Here is a 24082-nt window from a genome sequence, read left to right as displayed (position 1 = left end):
CAGTCACATATCAACTACAGCTTCCCGATTCCATGGGGATCTAGAACACATTTCACATGTCCCTTTTAAAGTTGTTAATCCTGTCTTGGCCTTCCTGAAAGCCTCCTGCACCTACACAGCATGATACCGAACCCGAGAACACCTTACAAGTGAAAGAGGTATTGGACATCAGGCGAAGGAAGGGCCATTGGGAATACCTCCTCTCGTGGGAGGGCTTCGGACCGGAGGAGAACTCGTGGGAGCCCTCCTATGACACGGACCTTCTGTCGGAATTCCATCAAGCTCACCCTGACAAGCCCAGGCCGGTAAGGGGGAGGCCTAGAAGGGGGGTGTACTGTTGCACGTCCCAGCCACGTCCGCTCCGCAGCTGGCCCTGCTCACCTCGCTCTCCCCATCCATGAGCTCTGGGCTCTCTTCCTCCGCAGTCGCAGCCAGTTCGCAGCATCCCTGACTCCTCTGCGCTCAGTCTCCGGTGCAGGCCTCACAGTGGATCTCCCATCGGGGCTCCGCATCCTCAGCCTCGCCCCTAGGCATACACGCGGCCGACCGGCAGCCCTTTAAAAGGCCAAGTGCAGGAAAACCCTGGGAGGTGCTCACTGATGACCTCACAGTTTCTCCATATATAAGGCAGGGCTCAAACCCATGATCCCTGCCTTGGCAATCGGGTCGTACACTCCGGTGTTCTCTAGTTTGCCTGTTCCAGTATCTCCTGTTCCAGCGTCTCCTGTTCCTTCATCTCTCCATTCCTGGTAGTACCCTTCAGACTGATCTCATGGTACTGACCTTTGCTTGCTCCTGACCTCGTCTGCCCAGATCAGACCTCTACCTGTTCTCTAACTACTCCTGATCGCTGCCTGGAACTTGACTTCTGCCTGGAACATGACCTCTGCCTGACTTGACTACTCCCAGATTGACTACAGGTACCGACCCCTGCTTCGGCTGACTATTCTGGACTGATACTCTGGCCTTGTTCCTTGCTTTCCACTCGGACACCCTCTTCTGGCCTCCTCTGGACATTCTTGCCTGAACATCAACCGCACACCCTTGTTCGTGGTGGGCACTTCCCTGCGCTTCCTCTCAAGGAGACCCTGCGAGGCCCACCTAAGACCAGGCAGCCTGGGTAACCAAGAGCTCAATCTAAGGTTGCTATTGGTGAAGCTCCAACTGGCCTCTGTCTCCTCCTGTGCTCCGCCTCCTGGTGGCAGGCGCTCTCTGGGTCCGACCAGAGGGCTGTACCAATCCTGCACCAGGCCAAGGGTCCACCTCCAGTGCAACAGAAAGAACCATAAAGATGTTATTCCCATGCATCAGATGTTGCTTCAGGTCCAAATAAAAATATGGACGACACCTTATTCCATTGTTCCAGTATCAAAAACAATATTCATAAAATATCACATACAAAAGTGTTCAGGATATGATGGTACAACTTCCTCATGAATCACTTATCATGAAGTCAGCCAAGAAAAAGGCTAAGAAATCAGAGGCTTTCTTGAACACTCCACCTGGCAAAGACTCATGTGTACAGGACACAATAAGGAAAATAGTTTATCAAGGTGAAACTTTACAGTATGGGACAGAGGCCCACCAAATTCCGATCATTCAGTATCTATACAACAACCTGCAACCATTAAACGTCATTGCACAGATACTGTTGGAACAATATACAGAGGTTATGCAAAATGCTGAGGATTCTGCACGCCATCTAGCATCAGATTGAAATCATGACTAATGCATTAGAAAACATTTCTCGTTGTTTATCTGCCATTAAGAAATGGTTATTTGACAATAAATTGATGTTGAATGTGAAAAAAAAACCAGATTTCTTTCAAGGCATAATTCTTTGGATCCACCTTGTATTTTAAATTTTGAAGGAGTTGACATTAAGATTTTAAGACAGGTGCGGAACCTGGGTGTTATGGATTCAGCCTTTTCTTTTAAGCCACAAATTAGAAATGTCATTCTTTTGGTTTTTTTCAAGCTCTGTTTATTACAGTCTCTTAAGCCTTTTTAAAATGAACCCGGTTTACGTATTGTGTTGCATGCATTAGTAACCTCTACTATTGTTTACTGTAATTCTTTATATATATATCAGTTTGCCTCAATCTTCTATGTGAGCTCTTCAGCTCATAGAGAATGCAGCAACATGGGTAGTTATGGGTATGAGCCTTTGGTAACATATGATTCCTGTTTTGGAGCATTTGCACTGACTGCCTATTTGGAGAATTAAGTTCAAAATTATTTTTTCAATTTTTAAGTGTATTTATAACTTAATCCCTGTGCATTTTTATTCAGTTTTAAAGATTTACCAACCTGTCAAAATTTAAGATCTTCCTCACAGTTACTTTTAGAAGTCCTGTTAGTTCATCAAGTGAGGTTGCAGAGTCTAGAGAGTGCCTATTTTATGTGTTGGGGTCATTCTTATGAAACCAATTACCTGGAGAAATTAAAACTGAAATATCCATGGTAAGATTTAAGAAGTTATTGAAAGCTCATTTATTCCAACAAGCTTTGGGGCAAGTATAATTGGTTTTGAGATTTGATTTGTATCTTTGTCTATCTTTTGGTCCCTTTGAGATCAGACATTTGTGATATCTACATGATTAGAGAATCTAATGGCAGCAGTCAATGTTTTTTATGTTTGTTGATTTTATACTTTTATTGTCTTCTAGCTTTATAAATGTTTGTTTTTATGTATTTATTTTTTTAATTTCTTGATGTTATACTTTTATGAGTGGTTTTTTTTTCTTTATTTATAAATTTTTCATTCACATATACAATTAAGTGAACAAAAGAAATAGTATATTCACATCATGAAAATCCACATACATAAATGACAAAATACCTTCCATAGAATGAAGTATTGACAGTTAAACATAAAAAATAATCTCCATTTCAAACACTCTTCATTCTTATATTGAAACATCATTACTGTGATTAATTCAAACAGAGGATGAAAAATTAGACTAAATTTGAGTACTTTGGTATTAAATAAATGGAAATATTATTTGGAAATAATCCAATGAAAATGCTTAATATAGATCACCCGCTGGTATATACTGCATATATGTCTTAGATAGCCTACTCACTTAAAGGGCTAACACTAGTAGATGGTTCTACAATTATGGGAGACATTCCATTATCAGGCAATGGTGAAGAAACCGTAGGCTGTGGTGTAGCCATAAATTGCTGCATTTGCTCTATCTGATAAAACACGTAAGTGTTCTCCTTTTTTGAGTTCACACTTACAAGGATAGCGTAGAAAAAAAGTATAACCTAAAGAGGTAACTTGATGTCTTAACGCTAAAAATTCTCTACGCTAAATCAGGGTGGATTTTAACCACTTGCCCATAAAAAGTAGTTGGAAACTTCTGAAAATATCACTTCATTACTTTGTTAATTTCCTGAGTCATTATAAAAGATACAACCAACGTATTTCTATGGATAACTTCTTGGTTGGAATCCTCTAGAAAATCAGTAAGATTTTTGGAACTGAAGGTTTTTAATTAAGAAATAAGTATTTATTGAGAGGATTTCTTCTTCATACAATAATATTTCTCTGAAATATCTCTTTAAGGAAATATAAGGAAGTTCCCCCAGAACTTGTGGAAAATTTGTTATCCTGATATTTAAATGACGTATATGATTTTCTAGAGCTTCCAACCTTCGTGAACTAGCTATTTGGTCTTTAATCACACATACATTAACTTTTGTAGTGAGTGTATATTTTCCTCATTTTCTTTAATTTTTTGGGACATCAAATTACTTTGAGATTGAACAGTTACTAATTTTGTTTGAAAATCTAATGATACTGTGTCCATCTTTTGTTCAAGTCTAGACACCGCTAAACTTAAACCCAAAACAGCTTCCCATATTGTTTCCAATGTTACCTTCTCCGGCCTGATTAAATTTTGCCATTGATCCTCCATATATTGGGGTCCTGGGCCCTCTTGCTCTGATGCCACTTCCATCACCGTGGTTGACGTCTGAGCTTCTCCATTCTCCACACTACATTGGGCTAGTGGAAGTCGGCTGTCCGGGCTCAGGGATGCTTCATCTTGGGAGACAGACACTTCTCCACCTTGTGTCGCTCCAACGGATTCCTTAGCTTCCTGACTTTCCAGCTGTGTCAGGAATCTATTAATTTCCAGTTGAGTCAGAGAAGAAACTGTGGGTATTGAGGGAAATACCCTTATCTTCCCTTTCCTTTTTGGTGGCATAATTCTTCCAAATTTATTGATCCTGAACTCTATGTCGCTTATAGAACTCAATTACGGTGTGAGTAAAAGGAAAAAAAATGAAAAGAGTATTATTCTTCACAATTCAAACAATTTGAACCAAGTCAAACAAAGTCGGGGCGCCGCGGGTGGCACATTTTTGTGTGTTCTTCCGGCACCTCCCCCTCGGCTTCCAGTCCGGTGTCCTTCGCTAAACCAGTCTCTTTTGCAGGAAATAGCTTGCCCTCGTAGCCAGAGGTAAGAGAAAAGACTCACTCTGCCAGTCTCAGAGAAGGACCGCGGGGGGGGGGGGGGGCGCGTTTTTATGTGTTCTTCCAGCGCCTCCCCCCCCCCAGCTTCCGGTCTGGTCTCCTTCGCTAAACCAGTCTCTTTTGCAGGAAATAACATGCCCTCGTAGCCAGAGGTAAGAGAAAAGACTCACTCCGCCAGTCTCCTATGAGTGTTTTATTGCCATGGACATGCCATGCCAGGACATGGCTGAACCGCCATGTCCTGGCATGGAGAGAACTCCCTGATGCATCAGGCTGCCGCCCGTGGCAAGATGCCACCAGTACCTCTCTTGCAGCAGGACACCACCACTGAGCACTGAAACACAGCCTCCATAGGTGCGCACACGCGCCCTCTTAAATTTAAAGGGACCGCAGTGGGAAACGCCCATGACCCCTCTTGATGAAGTCACTACCAAAGCCTATAAAAGACCACCTCAGCATCACTTCCTTGCCTTGGCAATAGGTTGACAACCCTGTGTAGTGCTAGTTGCCACTCTGAGTTCCTGCTCTTCATTCCTGTGTTCCTGGTCTTTGTTCCTGCATCCCTGGCCTTGTCTTGACAGTTCCTGGTCTTCTCTGAGTTCCTTGTTCTTTTTCTGTGGTCAGTCTTTAGTTCTTCATCTTCAACCTGTGATCAGCCTTCACTCCTTCAGTGTCTCCTCTTGCCTGTCTGTGTTGTTCCTTGACCCCCAGCCTGCTTATCCATCCCATCTTCCCTTGGATGGATTTCTGGTTCTGACCTCTGCCTGCTTGACACTTGATTACGAGTGAACTCTGCCTACCCTGACCATTGCCTGCCTCCATCTACACTTGCGTTCAGCCTATCTCAGACCCTGGCCTGAGACTCTGTCACCCATTGCATGAACTCCAGATCCTCTTGTCCCGGATCTGGTACTTGGTAGGCACACTCCTGTGCACGTACAAAACTCCAATTGAAGTCAAATGTAAATCCCTCCTCTGGTTCCCAGGAGGCTCCCCTAGTGGGGCTTGAACCCACAGTCTCTGGCTGGGGAACTGAAGTTCTCCTGGTGAGCCACCAGCTCCAGCCAGCTAATGCTGAGCTTGGCTTCCTGCCTGAGTCTCAGCCTTTATATCACAGTCCTCTTCTTTGTATGCCATGAGTCCCAGCAAAACAAAAAGAATGTCCCAAACCAATCCAGCAAGGAATTTAAAGTCCAGCCCTGATGGCCTCTCTGCCACCTCCCTCATATCTTTGGCCTCTACCGCTTTCCCCAGAGATACCTCCACCAACTTGGCAGACTTAAAAATAGTTCATTAACAAAAACACTTCCAAACCAATGGCAGTCTCTGGATTCTCAGGCTCACCTTTCCTGGCACCAAGGTTGCAGTCCTTCTGCTTTCAGTCTCCCCTGCGTGTGCAGCTTTCCTGGGGACGGAGTCCTTCCAGAGACAGGCAGCACAAGCCAGCATCCAACCTCTTGTGCCCCGAAGGAGATTGAGATTGCTCTGGCTGAGGCTCGGTTTTATAGGGTGGAGGCTCCTCCCCTAGTGGCCAGGGATTGGTTCTTGATTCCCCACCCTTTTCCTCCCACACCTGTGTCTCTTGTCTCTTTACTACTGGGGGAAGGAACCAATGTGACTCCCTAGTCCCCTGTCTCTGGGTTTTTCCTTCCCGCTTAAAATTTCTTCCATGGGGTTTTTAGTTCCTGGGGTTTCCTGGTTCCTGGGGATTTTAACCTTCCTCCCCCCCGGGTCGGCTTAGTGACCTGGTCACAGACTCATCCATCTCCACAGATCTGCACCTCATCCATAGAAGCCCACACATATGTCCTGCTGGCCCTGGCACCCAAGGTCTCAATATAAGTGGAACAAGGGCTGGTATAGGTGAAGCTCCAGTTGGCCTCTGCCAAAGGCAGCTCTGCCAGCCAATTGTGGGGACCTGCAGGGCTCCTCCCTGCAGGTTGTGCCAACTCCACCTCAGTCTCAGGGTCCATGCCCGCAACATAGGCAGACTATAAATTTTTAAATAAATAATATTAATACCTTCAAAGGTAGCAGCAGCTGTCATTTTCGCCAGAAGACTAGACTGGCTCCAGATATCAGGTCTTCGAGAAGAAGTCCATGAAAGATTGGCAGACACCTCCTGTGATGGGGACAACCGCTTTGGAAACCACATCAGCAAGACAGTAGAGTTCATTAAGAATCAAAAGTACTGCCCTACAGTTTTTGCCATTTTCGCAAATGGATACTTCTCCAAGAATATATGGACAAGAATCCTGTTGTAGACCACACTACTACACCCAATGCTTACACTACAATACGTATGGCTATTATAAACAAAGACCTATATTATTGCAAACACCACAACAGCTCCAGCAGGCAGCAGCAAAAGTGTGCATACAGCAGCAACAAAAGCAAAGTCAGCATCCTACCCACTACACATCCTTTTCAACAGAATCTGTATCTACACTTTCAGGTAGGGGGAAAGCTAAGGTTCTTCATCAATGGAACCTCATAATTTCAGACAAATGGGTTCTAAAGATAATTCATCAAGGTTACTGAGTATTAAAATATTTCTTAAAAATTCCCTTATTACCACTATTATTCAAAAATTAAATTGCAGGTATTGAAACAGAAAATAAATTCTCTCACGCTCCAGAGCCATTCAACTAGTGCCTGACAATCAACAAGAGAGCGGACTGTACACCAGATAATTCCTGATTTCAAAGAAAACAGGAGACCTCCACCCCATCCTGGATCTGAGAGATCTCAATATATATTTAAAAAGAGAAATATTAAGATGGCTACATTAGCCACTATCTTGCCACTACCCCGGCAGAACATTGCTCAATCTAAAAGGCACATATGCTCACATTATTATCAACAAAAAACATCAAAAAGTTCACTTTGGACTAAGAACATGCCATACTGGGTTAGACCAAGGGTCCATCAAGCCCAGCATTTTGTTTCCAACAGTGGCCAATCCAGGCCATAAGAACTTGGCAAGTACCCAAAAACTAAGTCTGTCCCCATGGTACTGCTGCTAGTAATAGCAGTGGCTATTTTCTAAGTCAACTTAATTAATAGCAGGTAATGGGCTTCTCCTCCAAGAACTTAGCCAATCCTTTTTTAAACACAGCTACACTAACTGCACTAACCACATCCTCTGGCAACAAATTTAATTGTGCGTTGAGTGGCAGACCTGAGGATATTTACAAAATGCCTAGCAGTAGTGACAGCAATTAAGAAGAGAAAATTTGCTAATGTTTCCATAACTCAGTGATTGCTTAATATGATAATATCAAGTACTTCCTATGAGCCTCCAATGATAGATGCAAAGAATGTAGTTGCATTCCTACACATCCTTGGCTTCATAATCAGCTTTTAGAAATCCTCTATACAACCAGAAAAATGTATGGAGTTCATAGGCACAGAACTCAACATGATTCAAAGCAAAGTGAGAGCTATGAGGCTTAAATCACTCATAAGTGCCCTAAAGGGCTTTCACAACATCACAGCATGGAGATACATGAAAATCTTAGGACCTATGGCCTCTATGGTAAGGTTATACCTCTAGCAAAACTCAAAATGAGATATGCTCAATGGCACTTCAAAGCACATTGGGATCAGCAAACTCAAATACTTAATTAAAAGGTACCAATAACACACACACTTCTAACCTCCTTCAGATGATGGCAAAGCTTAAAGAACCTACAAAGAGGAACACCACCATCCACTGCAAATACAGGCAATCATGGCAACAGATGCCTCCAATCACAGATAGGGGGCACATTTTGATTCCCTATGTACTCAGGGTATCTGGGCAATGCAAGAATCATCTCTGCATGTCAACATTTTGGAGCTGAGAGTGATTTACAATGGCCACCACCACTTGTGAGCAGTCGCCTCAGCCTTAGCACACCTAAACTTGTCATCCATTCAAGAAGTGTGCAGAGCTGCCACTTGGTCATCAATTCAAACTTTTGTAAAACATTATTGTTTAGAACAAGAGTCACATATACATAGTAAATTTGTACATTTTGTGTTGACTCCACAGCTTCCCGCATCTTTCAATGGGTTGCAAAAAATAAAACAACATACCGTAATATTGCACCCCTTAGCTGGGGATTCCTTCTTGTGTGGCTATAACGTGATGCTTGTTCATCGAGAAAACAAAGTTGCATATCTGTGACTAGTGTTCTCTGTGGACAGCAGAACGTACAGCCACACAATCCCTTCCTCCTCCCTGGGAAGTTGATCTGTAAACTTGGAAACATACTGAGGGAGGTCGTGCGGCGACACTAGTACAGGAAGTCCGGCGCATGCCCAGATCAGAATCCAGAAGTTTCTGTGCTAGAGGAGAAGAAGGATCTAATTGGCGCCATCGGATGATGTCAGTTATCAGAGGAGGGGAGGTAGAATAGTGGTAATCCATAAAGCTGCCTTTTCTCTTTGACACAAGGAGGTTATTAAAATCTTATACAATTTGATGTGAAACTGTCTCTTTTCACTTTATTTTTTAACATTAAGTTCTATCTGATTCATTGATTCATATGAGGGAGCGGTGATTCGTGGAATATGCAAATGACACAAAATTATTCAAATTAGTTAAAACAGTAATGGAACTGCAGAAGGACCTTGTAACACTAGGAGGCCGATATTCAAAATGTCACTTAGCCAATTTAAAGCACACTCTATGCTTATGGCCAGGGACACAAGAACACTTAGACTCAGTCTTTTTATTAATCAGTATAAGTATTCTCGGGAGATGCTGGGTACTGGATGCCCTTTTGTCTGACAAACTGACCAGCATCTCATCTTATACAGGAAATGACTCTTCTTTTATAGATAACATTCAATACTGGAAAAGGATTGAAGGTTCTAGAGATTTGCGGGACTGCCCAAAGGATCATTTACATAAGTTGTGATGTCAACTGCATGATAAGATCATCCCTAACTATCCCTGATTAGTTTCCCTAGGATGTGTAGCCTATTTCCCATGGCTTTTGAGATAGTTCTTTGTTCTGTTAAATTCTTACTGGTCAAAACAATCAACACGCCTGTAGCTGTGTTGATTACAAGCTCTTGAGAATAGTGCCTGAAGCTTCCCTGTGGTTTCTTCTTTGTGACCTTATGAATAGGCATCACCTGTCTGGTGCCAGCTTGCCAGCCTCTACAGATATCCAGGGACATTCTGTAAGTCATGCTCAGAAAGTCACTCATTCAGCCTAGGCAGGCCAAAGAAAAGCAGCGGCTTCTGGGGATTTCCTTCTCCATGTTGGTTTTCTGTTCAGGCATACTTCTCACCGCATAAGTACTCCTTATCTGGCTAAGTAACCAAGCATTCAACCAAGCTTTCCCATAACATCAACCTGCGAAATATCCCTGCCAATATCCCCTCAGTGGTAACACGCTAGAGAACTATATAGATCTTCTCTAGAAATCACATGATCTTTGGCAGTCTATTATCTTTGGCAGTCTATTATCAAAACCCAACCTCTAGCCTATATTAGGCACCGCTCATGTTAATTATGTTATTACCCCCATATATCTTAATTATGTTATTACCCCCATATATCTTAATCCAAGTTAATTCGACCTGTTCATTGTAAGACATTTACTTGTCATTGTTGTTATTGTTTAAAATGTAAACCGAATTGATCAATAATTTTGTTATTGGAAAGTCGGTATAGAAAAATGCTAAATAAAAATAAATAAGTAGCACCGCTGAATATCCAGCTAGGATCTTCAGGTGCCACTTAGCTGGACAAATCAGAATGGGGAATGGGCATAACAGGGAGGCGTTATCCAGCTAACTCTGATATTCTGTTAGCTGGTTGATTTATTTGGCTAACTCTGTTTGTGCCACAAGGCTTTCCTAAAGTTAGACGGATAAACTTTAAGATAGCCAGGTATATTCAGAGCCACTGAATATACAGTGCTAGTTAGCTAGATAAGTTTATCCATCTAAATAGCAGAGCTGCACAGCATCTGAATATGGACCTCTAGGAAACTGGGCAACTGAATGGCAGATGAAAATTAATGTTGAAAAGTGCAAAATGATGCACATAGGGAAAAAATAATCCCAAACACTGGTACACAATTGTGTGTTCTGTATTAGGAGTCATTTTCCAGGAACCAGATTTTGGAGTCTTTGTGCACAATAAGTTGAAATCCTCTGTACAATGTATGGCAGCAGTCAATAAAAGGGAGAATATCATATTGCCTCTGTATCAAGTCATGGTGTGACAGCACCTTAAGTATTATGTGCATTTCTAGTCTTTTCATCTCAAGAAAGGTATAGCAGAACTAGAAAAGGTGGCAACAAATGATAAAGGGGATGGAACATCTCTCCTATGATGAGAGACTATGCAGGCTAGGGCTCTTCAGCTTGGAAAAGACACAGCTGAGAGGGGACATGATAGAAGTTTATTAAATCAGGAGTGGGATGGAACTGGTAAATAAAGGATGGATATCCTTTCAAATAATACTAAAACAAGGGGACACTCGATTAAACTAACAAGCAGATTCAAAATAAATCGTAGAAAGTACTTTTTCATTCAGTTTGTTATCAAGCTGTGGAATCTGTTGATCAAAGTGACTAGCATAGCAGGATTTAAAAGAGGTTTGGACAAGTTCCTGCAGGGAAAGTCCATAAGATATTATTAGCCAGGTAGACTGAAGAAAGCTATTGCTATCCCTGGAGTGAGTAGCAGGAATTAGATCTACTTTATGGGATAACACAGACCTCTCCCTGCATCCGCCCTTTCATAATAATTTCTCCACACAATAAACACACAGACATCCGCTTGGAATCAAATAACCTTGCCTCCTAACCTTTAGAAAAAGACTCAAGACTTGGCTGTTTATGCAAGCTTTCCCGGACTTAAATTAATGCACCTCGCCATCAACATATCCAACACAGCAGCTGTACCTCTTCTCCTTGTATATAATTTAGTTTCTGCTAAACTATCTTTATTTCCTCTGATCCCAGTTCAATAGTCCTTGTTAATTGTAACTGCTTTCTTCGACACGTTATTTCTGTTTTTGATGTATTTATTGCACCCCTGTTTATTTGTAAACCAGCATGATATGATCATTTCATGAATGCCGGTATATAAAAACCTTAAATAAATAAATAAATAAATAAAATAGGCTGCAGTTTTAATACAAACATATCAACCAGCCGGAGCCAAAAGGCAACACTAAACAACTAACCCCTGATGATCATCTGCCACACCCAAACAAGATGAGCACACTCCCCAGGCCACCCGGCCTGCAGGCTACTGGCAGCTCCCAGGCACCAGTTAGGACAGCCCCCGCCATAAACCAGCAAGGAGCCATCCCTAGAACAACTGTGCCCAATTGCTCCAATCCAAGAGTTTCCCAACCTCACTGAACCATCAAACCAGCAAGAACATAATAACATGCCATACTGGGTCATACCAAGGGTCCATCAAGCCCAGCATCCTGTCTCCAACAGTGGCCAATCCAGGCCATAAGAACCTGGCAAGTACCCAAACACTAAGTCTATTCCATGTTACTGTTGCTAGTAATAGCAGTGGTTATTTTCTAAGTCAACTTAATTAATAGCAGGTAATGGACTTCTCCTCCAAGAACTTATCCAATCCTCTTTTAAACATAGCTATACTAACTGCACTAACCACATCCTCCGGCAACAAATTCCAGAGTTTAATTGTGCTTTGAGTGAAAAAGAACTTTCTCCGATTAGTTTTAAATGTGCCACATGCTAACTTCATGGCGTGCCCCCTAGTCCTTCTATTATCCGAAAGAGTAAATAACCGATTCACATTTACCGGTTCCAGACCGCTCATGATTTTAAACACCTCTATCATATCCCCCCTCAGTCGTCTCTTCTCCAAGCTGAAAAGTCCTAACCTCTTTAGTCTTTCCTCATAGGGTAGCTGTTCCATCCCCATTATCATTTTGGTCGTTCTACTCTGTACCTTCTCCATCACAACTATATCATTTTTGAGATACGACCAGAATTGTACATAGTATTCAAGGTGCGGTCTCACCATGGATCGATACTGAGGCATTATGACATTTTCCGTTTTATTCACCATTCCCTTTCTAATAATTCCCAACATTGTGTTTGCATTTTTGACTGCTGCATCACACTGAACCGACGATTTCAATGTATTATCCACTATGACGCCTAGATCTCTTTCTTGGGTGGCAGCTCCTAATATGGAACCTAACATTGTGTAATTATAGCATGGGTTATTTTTTCGTATATGCATCACCTTGCACTTATCCACATTAAATTTCATCTGCCATTTGGGTACCCAATTTTCCAGTCTCACAAGGTCTTCCTGCAATTTATCACAATCTGCTTGTTATTTAATTAATCTGAATAATTTTGTATCATCTGCAAATTTGATTACATCACTCATATTTCTTTCCAGAACATTTATAAATATATAGAAAAGTACAGGTCCCAATAAAGATCCCTTAGGTACTCCACTGCCCACTCCCTTCCACTGAGAAAATTGTCCATTTAATCCTACTCTCTGTTTCCTGTCTTTTAGCCAGTTTGTAATCCACAAAAGGACATCGCCATCTATCCCATGAATTTTACTTTTCCTAGAAGCCTCTCATGAGGAACTTTGTCAAATGCCTTCTGAAAATCCAAATACACTACATCTACTGGTTCACCTTTATCTACATGTTTATTAACTCCTTCAAAAATTTGAAGCAGATTTGTGAGGCAAGATTTGCCTTGGGTAAAGCCATGCTGACCTTGTTCCATTAAACCATGTCTTTCTATATGTTATGTGATTTTGATATTTAGAACACTTTCCACTATTTTTTCTGGCACTGAAGTCAGGCTAACCGGTCTGTAGTTTCCCAGATCGCCCCTGGAGCCCTTTTTAAATATTGGGGTTACATTATCCACCCTCCAGTCTTCAGGTACAATGGATGATTTTAATGATAAGTTACAAATTTTTACTAATAGATCTGAAATTTCATTTTTTAGTTCCTTCAGAACCCTGGGGTGTATACCATCCGGTCCAGATGATTTACTACTCTTCAGTTTGTCAGTCAGGCCTACCACATCTAGGTTCACCGTGATTTGATTCAATCCATCTGAATCATTACCCATGAAAACCTTCTCCGGTACGGGTATCTCCCCACCAACCTCTTCAGTAAACACCGAAGCAAAGAAATCATTTAATCTTTCTGCGATGGTCTTATTTTCTCTAAGTGCTCCTTTAACCCCTCAATCATCTAACAGTCCAACTGACTCCCTCACAGGCTTTCTGCTTTGGATATATTTTTAAAAGTTTTTACTGTGTTTTTGCCTCTACAGCCAACTTCTTTTCAAATTTTCTCTTAGCCTGTCTTATCAATGTCTTACATTTAACTTGCCAACGCTTATGCAAACCCCAAAGCGTACCACTGAAAACCTTAAATCGGACTCAGGCAACCTGCCCCACACCCAGCTGCGACACCTTGAACACCACCATAGAAATCACCACATATAGAAATAAGGGCGGGTTGGGGGGGGGGGGGGGATGCAGCTCACAGACGCATGGACAGGCAAGTGACGTGTGCCCAGCACCCTCTCAACTCTTTCCCTTCAACCTCAGCACCTCTCAACAGATCATCCCCTTCCACCCACCTCTACTATCATTTGAATCTCTCCCACTCAAAACAGCCACTAATGTCTCCCTGTTCTGGCCTCCCTACAACTGCCCCCCCCCCCCCCTCCTTTCCCTAATACAATCCACCCGAGGGCTGGTGTGGGCAACCTGTCACCTGCCCTTCATATCTGATTGGTCACTTAGGGGAGACAGGATACTGGGCTCGAAGGACCTTGGTTTGACCCAGCATGACAATTCTTATGTCACTTCTCAGAAGGCATGCGGCAAACACAGTCAAGGCCTTTTCATGTACAGTATCATTACAGCAACTTACTATTCAAGCTACATCTGCTTGAATGTACCAGATCTTTTAAGAAACTCCTGAAGATGCATTTATTTTCTTTGGTATTAGAGACCGAGTTATGGTTTGTGTCTTACACAAGGACTATGCCTTTTCTCTGCTGTGTTTAGAGTACTGTATGTTTACATGTTTTAAGTCTATGTTGTTTTTATCACTGTTTATGTGCCTTATTTTGTTTTATATTTTTAATGTATATTTTTATTGTAAGCCGCCAAGAGCCATGGATTGGCAGCATATAAAATAAATTAGTGATAGAAATTCTTTCCATGAGGAAAGCCTAAAATTTTGTTGGTCCCAGTAACATTTGCGTTTCTCTCTCCTTTCCCCCCCCCCCCTGCAGCATTTCTTGGCAGAAACCGGCAGTGCGGGACTGCATGAAGCACCTTCTTTATCCCAAGACTGAGAAGCAGGTAAGGAGGAGGCAAGTGAGGAGAAAGCCCCGCATTCACAGTCTGAGAAACACCACAGACCTCTCCCCACTGCCACACCCAGCTGAAAGCAGCAACATGGGAGCAGATGCTGTGGATTTTAGCAAATGGATGCTAGACCTTCTAGTACCTGGGGGGAGAGGGAGGAGTGAATTCTTTGCAAGGTGTGAACTATTTTATTGGGACCAACATAAGATTTATCCTGAAGACTTATGTACATTATTATCTGTGGATAAGTCTTATGTTGCTCCATTAAAATGTTTCAAAACCTGTACATTTTCCAAAGATGAGAAGAAAAATATTTCCATTTTTACATATTCTGTTTTATACATCTATGACTATGCTAACTTTTGGCATGCTTTGATATTAGAATAGGTTAAATCCATTGCGTTATTTAGTGCCCCCCTCTTCCAGACATGTTTATATTGTCAGGGTTGGTACCTAAAGAGGACGCAGGAGTGTTTAAGTTGGTTCAGCCGCCTCCCAGTGCTGTAATAATAAACGGGCTGATACAGTAAAGTCTGCGGGAGAGCGGGCGAACGCCTGCTCTCCTGTGCGCGCGATTCACTATTCAAATTAGGCCCGGCGGTAAAAACAGGCAAAAGGAGGCGCTAGGGACACTAGCGCGTCCCTAGCGCCTCCTTTTGGACCGGAACGGCGGCTGTCAGCGGGTTTGACAGCCGACGCTTAATTTTGCCGGTGTCTGTTCTTGAGCCTGCTGACAGCCACGGGCTCGGAAACCGGACACCAGCAAAATTGAGCGTCCGGTTTTCGACCCGACAGCCGCGGGCCGACTTCAAATTTTTTTTTTTACTTTTGGAAACTTTCGGGACCTCCGAAGAAATTAGCGCCTACCTTTGGGTAGGCGCTAATTTCTGAAAGCAAAATGTGCGGCTTGGCTGCACATTTTGTTTTCTGAATCGCGCAGGAATACCTAATAGGGCCATCAACATGCATTTGTATGTTGTGGGCGCTATTAGGTTCGGGGGATTGGACGCGTGTTTTCGGCCTCTTACTGAATAAGGGGTAACGCTAGCGCGTTGAAAATGCGCGTCCAATAGAGGGCACTGTACTGTATCGGCCCGATAGGAAGCAGTCCTATGCTTGACTGCAGATTGAACCTGTATGTCTCCAGGTTCACGCTTTCGTGGGAATTGTTCTTTTTGTCTTTAAAGGTAAGCTGACTCCTATACTATCAATGTACGAGTCTGATTTAACAGGAGGGTAAGGGAATGACAAAGGAAAAGTGGGGATTCTGGTTTCCTACAGATGTGAAGGGATTCTCATAATATTAGCTCAGCTATAAACGGATCTTTTCACTGTGTTTTATGTTGTAGCCATTTTGGTCTTGTAGAAAGCTGGATTCCTTTCAGGCACAGAGAATTGACTGCAAAGAATCCATGTTGTAAAATAGCAGGTTCTGTGAGGGAGCCCCATCCGAATGTTAGAAAGCACCACTAGTATTTGGTCTATCATATCAATAGACTGCAGTTCAGATTCTTATTTCAGCATGTATTCAGCACCCTTAAATTATGGCATTTTACAACAAATTATGTATGGATTTAATGAGCACGTGCCCCAAGAGAGTTTATAGTCTCAGTGGGTCCCTGAAACAATAGCAGTCAATGGCTCCAAACACAAAACACCAACTCCCAAACCATGCAGACCATGGTTCAAGACCAGCAACAACCACCTTTTACGAGCACACTCCTGGGGCTGGGGTGACCCTAGGCTGCACTTGGCTGACCCAAGGCATGTGAGTTGAAGTCTGGCTTGGAGAAATAAGGAGGGATGCAGAAAGTAGATATTAGTGAAGCTAGAGGATGAAATGAAGAAAAGAGTGCATGGGGGTAACTTGCTGGCAGGGGCGGATTGGCCTATCGGGGGATCGGGCACCCCCGGTGGGCAGGTCGCTCCAGTCACGTGGTCTGCCTTGTGCGGCCGTGATGGAGCCGCGCTCGGCAGACCACGTGATGTGTCCTGGGCCGGCCTGGGCGGCGAATCCCCGGGCCGGTCTTCCTCCGGAATCCACTGCTGCTTTCTGGTATTGCGGTTATTACCCTTAACACTGGGCCTTCACACTGTTGATGCAACTCCATTATTGCTCTCTGCTTCAACGGGGGAAAAGAGGAAAAGGGAATTCGATTCAGACAGCAACCAACAAGGACATTGAATTTTACGGTCTGGGAAAACAAATAAGCATGGGGGTAACTTGCTGATGCGGCTGTTGCTACCCTAAACCAATAAGCCTGATACTTTTTTTGCAACTCCAACATTGCTGTCTGCTTCAACGAGAGGTAACGGGGAATTGGACAAGGACAGCAACCAACAAGAGCCCTGACTTTGATGGTTTGGGAAACTAATTATGACCTGTATGGCACGGCAGATGCTACCATAAGCTTGCTGGGCAGACTGGATGGACCTTTTCTGCCGTCATTTCTATGTATGTTTCTATATTTCTATGATTTGTCCAAGGTCACAGTAAGTGTCAGTGGCAAAAGCAGGATTTGAGCTCAGGTCCTGTGGTTCCTAGTCCATTAATTTAATCAGAAGCCACCCCTGCTCTCTTCTCTCATTTCACATAAGATGTTATTCACACAGGGCAGGGGAATTGTCCTTTTTGTTATGTATATAAACTGCTATAAAGCTCAAAGTTATGTGAAATTCAAAGAGACGTTGCCTTATAACAACTTAGCAGTTGTTGAGAGACATCTCTTATGAAATAAGAGAGCTCACCATGGTATTAGGTGGACAGACAGAATTACTAAGGATCACACTGCAGCCCTGTCACTGAGATGAGAAAGCAAGCAGCATTCACATCGCCTGTTGACTTATGCTGGCAAGTGGAGCAATTTGATTGATGGGGAAACTCCTCTTACTGATGGAGGCTGAAAATTCTCCCTCACGGTTCTGTGACTGGAGCTTCACCCTCAGGGATTTTTTTTATAAACGATCTGGGTGGAGTCATGCCTGGTAGCTGTCAGCATTCAAACACTTCTGCTATTGTGTTTGCAAAGGGGAAAAAGTGGGACTCCTGGAAATATTTTCAGACTAAAATACTGCTAAAATGTTACGGACTTAAAATGTCGGCTAGTACATAGCTCCTGCAGTATTGCTTCCTCCCTGTGGCTGCACCGTGTGGACATGCTTCCTCCCTGAGAGCACTGTGGGGCCATGGATCAGGCCCAAGGTGCACTCAGACTAGCGCAGCTTATTGCACTTTTTTGCTCATGTTTGTGCATTGAATTTCATGCACAATTTAATCAGGTTTTACTTATTTATTTTTAGTTCTGGTTATTTCTGCTCAAACAAGAGTGAAACTGTATACCCAAATTAACATACCTCCATGTCGATCCCATGTTAATGAAGGTATTTAGCTATTACTCCCCAATGCAGGGAGGAGCATTAAAATCTTGAGGGCCGAACTTTGCTCTGGCTCTGGCCTAGGAGTTAACTCACATTTCTGGTGCTTAGCATTAGTCTATGGTCCTATGCCAGCATGGCCCCAGACCTGGAGTTGCTAGGTGTGGGGGTCCTGGACTCGGGTCTCCCAGGTCCAGGGTACACCATTGCAACTAGGAACCTCAGGTCCGGGACTGCACTGATGCAACACCAAAGGCTAACACCAGCCCCAGAAATGTGAGTTAACTTTTATTCCAACTCTGATCCAGGAATCCAAGCTAAACAAACAAATAAAAATGTGAGTTAAGCAGTGGGATATTGAGTCACAGACCCTTTGCCACCCATCCACTAACACTGTCCACCTAACTACCTACCCCTACAGGCACTCACTAACCATCCACCCACCCAACCACAGCCTCCACCTACCTTTCCTCCCCCCAACTGTGGCCACTTTACTCCTGTCTAATGTGCCTTTTCATGTTTATGCACACAAATAATGTTGTATGCATGCCACTTATAACAAGGTTGAGTGCCCAGTTTTATGTTTGGGGGTGTGTGTGCACTTTTAAACTCTCAATGCATACCATTAGCTTACTGCATTGGGAGTTAGCTCGTTTTTCAGCGCACGAGTAAAGGAAATGCCCGCTGAAATTGAGTTCACATTTTTTACTTGCATTTTGGTCCATCGGCCCCCTGTGGGAGGGATTCAGGCTGGAGCTGGTTGGGATCTTCCCTAGGACAGTAGCACTGAGCATGTCTGTGCTGTGAGGTGTTAAAGCAGAATCTGCAGTGGATGGTGTCTTGTATTATACCCAGAGTACTGGCAGCGCGAGAATCCTGGACAGAGGCAGCAGGGCTCCCAGAGAATTATTTATCACGCCATTTATGCTGACTTTTCTGCCTGCCATAACACACGTATATTATTTCTATTACCATCTGTCAGCCCGGAGAGAAGTAATCATACTTTTGCAAAAGAAATAGGAAGCCCTAGTTTTGAGGAATACAGTTCAGAGGCTGATGTTCTCCTCTCTCTCTCTCTTCTCTCCAGGCTGAGGCATTGCTCTGCTGTTTCTTCGACTCCTTGACCCTTGACAGCGTTTGCCAAATCGTGCCCCGGGATTCATAGCTGGGGATTTCCTTCTCTTCTCCCTTCTAAAAAACAAAAAAACAAAAAAACTTGGATTGGAGCAATGGCTCTGCAGGAGGAGGCTGTCAGTACAGATAGAGTCATTTAGAGGGAAGGAGTTCAGCTGACATTGCAAACCGCCAATACTTAAAGCAGGTGGCCTGCACTGCACAACAGGAGCACATTTCCTTTTGAAAGAAGAGAGGAAGGGGCTCTGGAGAGAGTTTTCTACAAGCTTTGGAACCCCATTCCTATGGCGAGAAGTCAGTGCTGGAAGTCCATGGCGATCTGCCACAACCTTCTGTGGGTTAACCTGTTGGGGCTTCCCTGGTTTCAGTGGCGCTTGCTGCCCATTCCCTCCCTGTTTTAGCAGCCAGCACTGCCTTCTCTGGCAGAAGATTACCCCCTGGCGCAGATGCTGCCTGGGCTGCCATACCTTTACCAGCAGGGACCAGATTTAAGTTTATATCGATTGTAGACTTTTGCAGAACTTGTTCTTTTGCTTTGAAAGGCTACTGGTCATGCTTTAAGTATTTCATGTGTGTTTCCTACTTCCCTACCTGTTAGGTTAGGCGATACTTTGATTTCATGTTGGGAGGAGCATGGTGATGGTGGACATGCACACCCCTTCTAAAGTGCCCATATGGTGACAAAATTCAGTAAATAATACTCGGCTTTCTGGTAGTGTTGTCGCAGTTTACCAGTTTAGCTCACTTGCTACACACAGGCTGTATAGTAAAAGCAGAGCACAAGGCCCTTAATAATTATTTCTCATTATTAAATAATGACTTTCTATTACCTAACAGCATCAGTTCAGGAAAAAATACTGGGTTTTATATTTGATGTCTTCTGTAATAACCTAACGTGCAAACTGAATTTAAATCAATAAAGGAAGCAGATATGAGCTAGAAGTCACAGAGCGCCACATGTCAATAACTTGTAGGTCTCTCATTTTTTCATTTCATTTTATCAGATTTGTAGATCACTTTTGCAATAAGCACAAAGCAACACATAACAGGCTTTAAAATATATAATGCTAGATACAGTAAACATGACATATAAATTAATTAAAATAGTGAGACACCTTAACCCTCACCATTCAGAATCTATAGGGCCATTGCCTTCCAAGGTCTTGCTTTTCTGCTGTTGTTTTCAAGGTTCACTCTGTCCAGTAAGCTTTATTTAGGGAGGAGAGAAGGGAGCGTTTTCTTTTGGCTTGGTGTACACCCAGCAGTTTCCTCCTGCTTCTTCTGGGCATTTAGCTTAATAAGAACCAACCCAACTGGAACCAAGGCACTATGAGCCTTTATTCACAGTTATATGAGGCTTTTGCCTCATTTCTAAACCCTCCCTTCTAGTCCAGATATTGCAATGACAGTCCCCTGGCTGAAAGGTACAGACCTTGGTTCCTTCTGAAACAAGAGTGCTTGTGCTGAAAATCCTTGCCCCCAGGGTCTGTAAATGTTGCCTCTACAGCATTTCCCCTGGCCAGCCCCAGGAGAAGCAGCTGGATTTGGGAATGGAACCTGGGTCTCCCACAGTGAGGGACCATCAACAGACCTGGACTCACCAAAAGGCACACTAGGCCTGTGCTTAGGGTAGCCAAAATCTGGAGGGTGGGGAGGGGCAGCGGGCCAGCTGAGGATTTGCTGCTTCCTTCCTCTTCCTACTCCAGCCTCTTCCGTCCCCATGCACAGAACAGGAGGGGAGGGTTAAGGCTGGAAACACAGAGCAAATGAAAACTCCTCTCTTCTCCATTCCAGGCCCTCCCCTCCTGTTCAGTGCAGGGACGAGGAGAGAGGCGAGACTAGAGTACACAGCAGCCCCTCTTCTCCTGTCAATCAGGGACATGAGAGGAGGAGGTGAGCCTGGAGCAGAGAGAGCAGATCAAAGAAGGCTGTGCCGTACACTTTCTGCTCTGTTTTCCCTTGTCTGGGAAGGGGGGGGAAGGGGTGACAGCACCAACAGTACCCAAGGGTGGCAAAGTCCTAAATCTGTGTCGCTGGCCCTACTCTAGCCACTGGTGAATCGCATGCTCAGACCATGGAAAGGAAGAAATGACAGTGAGGTAAAGCTTTATCAAATCATCCCACGTTAATGAAAGGGCAAGGAGTTGGAGCTGTCCTGGGGCTAAAATGTTTACAAAGGATGAGCAGCAGACAATTATTTTTCTTAATGTCATATCCAAGTAACAGCTTTCTTAGAGTTAGAGGAAAAGATCTAGGTTGTGAATTATGGTAGACACTTGATAATATGTAAAAGAGAGGGCCTAGAGAGCCAGAGAAAAAAATCCACTCTACAGGGGACTATTTGTACTGACAGCATCCATCGTGTAGTCCAAGTCCCAAGGAGCACAACTGAAGCCCTGCAGAAAGGAGAGGGCAGAGGAATTGTTGACTTATGTTGCACTTACGTTTCAAAAGGAGAAAAAAAAACAGAGTCCAATAAGTTAACATATCAAAAGGAGATCCTGAGCTGATTTGGAATGATTCCTATCCTGCTGCGTCTGAATCCATCTTTCGTTCTCCCGGATCCTTTGATGTAGACTTCTCCAGATCGGAGACTGGCATCAGAGTTTCAGAAAGTGGGTCAAAGCACCAGAATCCCCGGCTGATAAACAGAAGAGCCCGGCTTTTTCAATGGTAGTGAAAAGGAAATCATAAACCATATTCGATCCATTGCCAGTGGGCTTCAGCAGTGTCACAAGACCCTAGAATTGGTGCATCTCTCCTACAGGCACACCAAATGGATTAGAGAGAACTTTCTCAGTACCATCTCAAGATGCAGTTTGACACAGAAGAGATTACAGTACCTTCGCACAAAAAGATGGCCAGCACTTTGGTTGATAGTGTTCTTGTGGCTACACCCAGGCTGTAATAACTCCCACCATAATGTGTCCACAAGAAGCATCAAGCCATAATGCCTTATTGGGTTTGAAGGCCGTTTTTATTTTATTTGTTCATGTATTTAGGGTATCCCTACAGCACTCTGTATCTGCTATGAATGATCAAACTCGTACAGAACAAGGGCTAACCGTGTATTTTGATTAGCATGTTATTTGTCTGTGTTCTTATTGAAATCCTCAAAAAGCCCATTTACACAAGGCTCTGAATTTGTCAGTTGGTGTCAGCTATTCAGAGGATCCCATGTTGAATTTTAAGATAATGGTGACAGCAGCCTTCACATGATCTTCAAGTCTGCATATACACAGTTGCTGCCGTGCCTTGTTTTCGGATAGGGCTGACTGGGGCATGTAGGACTCTGGATGACTTTCTTTGAAGGATGCTACTCTCCTATATTTGGTACAGTCACCCTGTAAAAATGAGATGCTGCTCACATGTAAAGCCACTACACCTTCGATAGCCCTAGCTATTGCAGAGTAAGCCTAGCCATGAAGAGCTTGGGAGCCTGTTTTATATTTAACCAGCAGTTAACATTTTGGACTCTGTGTGTGAGCAGAATGATCACAGTTTGGTGTCCCTCGGCTAGGTTGGTTCTGCAATAGTGGAACAGCAAACTCATTTTGACTAATGTAATAAACATAACACAGAGATAACTCATTCTTACAATGTCATGGGCTTCTTTTCACATGGTGATGTATTTTATTTCGTGGACATAGTAAGACTTTTATTTGCTCTTGTTATAAAATTCCATCTCTTGCGTCTAGCCTCAGTTGAGTAGGAGGATGCTGTGCCATGCCTGATTTTTACACCTATGTGTCTAATGCTTTCTGGAACGTGCAGCTCTGCTTGACTGACAGGTGGGCTAACAAGGCATATAATTCAAAACTTTGTTAAAAAGCTAGGACTGAAGCTAAAGTGATCCTTACATTTCTTTCTTGCCTAAATCTCATAAGAACAAATTTTAATATGTATTTGTATTTTCTTCTTCAAATATTTATTTAATGTTTTCTTAAAAATAGCAAAAAAACACTTGATAGACCTCTGTATTTACAATTTTCAATGAGAATAAACTTCCCTTTTGGTGTTCACTGGCGGTTTTCTGTTGAAGGCAGCAAGTATGTGTGGGTCGCTGTCTGCATTTCTGGTTCTTATGTGGCCAGACCACAATCGTATTAGCAAACAACTAAAATGTATTGCATTGATAATTAAATCAAATAAAATCATTTTATTTTTGTAGGTTTTTACTAATTCTCCAGGTAATGTTAGTGCTTAAAAAAAATGCTGATATTTGTTAACTGTGCAGAGAGATGCAACAGATGAGCCAATCAGATTGCTTGGTTCTGCAGATCTTTGCTGCTACACAGTTAAGGAAGAAAATAGTAAAACAAGGTGATTCGAACCGAAGCAGAAAATAGTATATTCTTTGTTTTCTCTGAGCAGGCCCAGAAATGTAATAAAGCGAGGAGCCCCTAGGTGGGAAAAAGAAAAGCCTGCTGACACCAAAGTGCTCTGTCAAATGATTCAGCAAGGCCACAGGAAAGACGCAGAAGATCTTTGGTGCCAGTGTAATATCCCGTAGGACTGAATGGGAAGAGAGTGAACATTACGTTCAATAAATAGTCGCTTTTTGATTTAAAAGAATGAAAGCGACTTTGAGAATCATGAACCCTGCAGTGAGACTGAAATGCCAGGACGGCAGCTATACAGATTTCCTGCAGGAACGGGCAAGCTTTGTGGCTTATTGATTTAATAACTGCTGTAGATTGCTAGACTGAAATCTAAGCTCTTA

General features: G+C 43.2%; 1 protein-coding gene across 2 annotated transcripts in view; it reads left to right on the top strand.

Annotated features, from left to right (window-relative positions):
* C14H16orf71 (chromosome 14 C16orf71 homolog) overlaps positions 1–23379 on the top strand; it is a 386375-nt gene extending 362996 nt beyond the window's left edge. For both annotated transcript variants that reach the window (XM_029576717.1, XM_029576716.1), the window contains 2 exons: positions 14775–14844; positions 19313–23379. The gene's annotated coding sequence lies outside the window, so the exon portion shown is untranslated. The remainder of the gene's footprint in view (positions 1–14774; positions 14845–19312) is intronic.
* The last annotated feature ends 703 nt before the right edge of the window (positions 23380–24082 follow it).

The sequence above is a fragment of the Rhinatrema bivittatum genome, chromosome 14, assembly GCF_901001135.1.
Source record: "Rhinatrema bivittatum chromosome 14, aRhiBiv1.1, whole genome shotgun sequence".
Taxonomy (NCBI): Eukaryota; Metazoa; Chordata; class Amphibia; order Gymnophiona; family Rhinatrematidae; genus Rhinatrema; species Rhinatrema bivittatum.
This window is presented reverse-complemented; position numbering and strand designations above follow the sequence as displayed.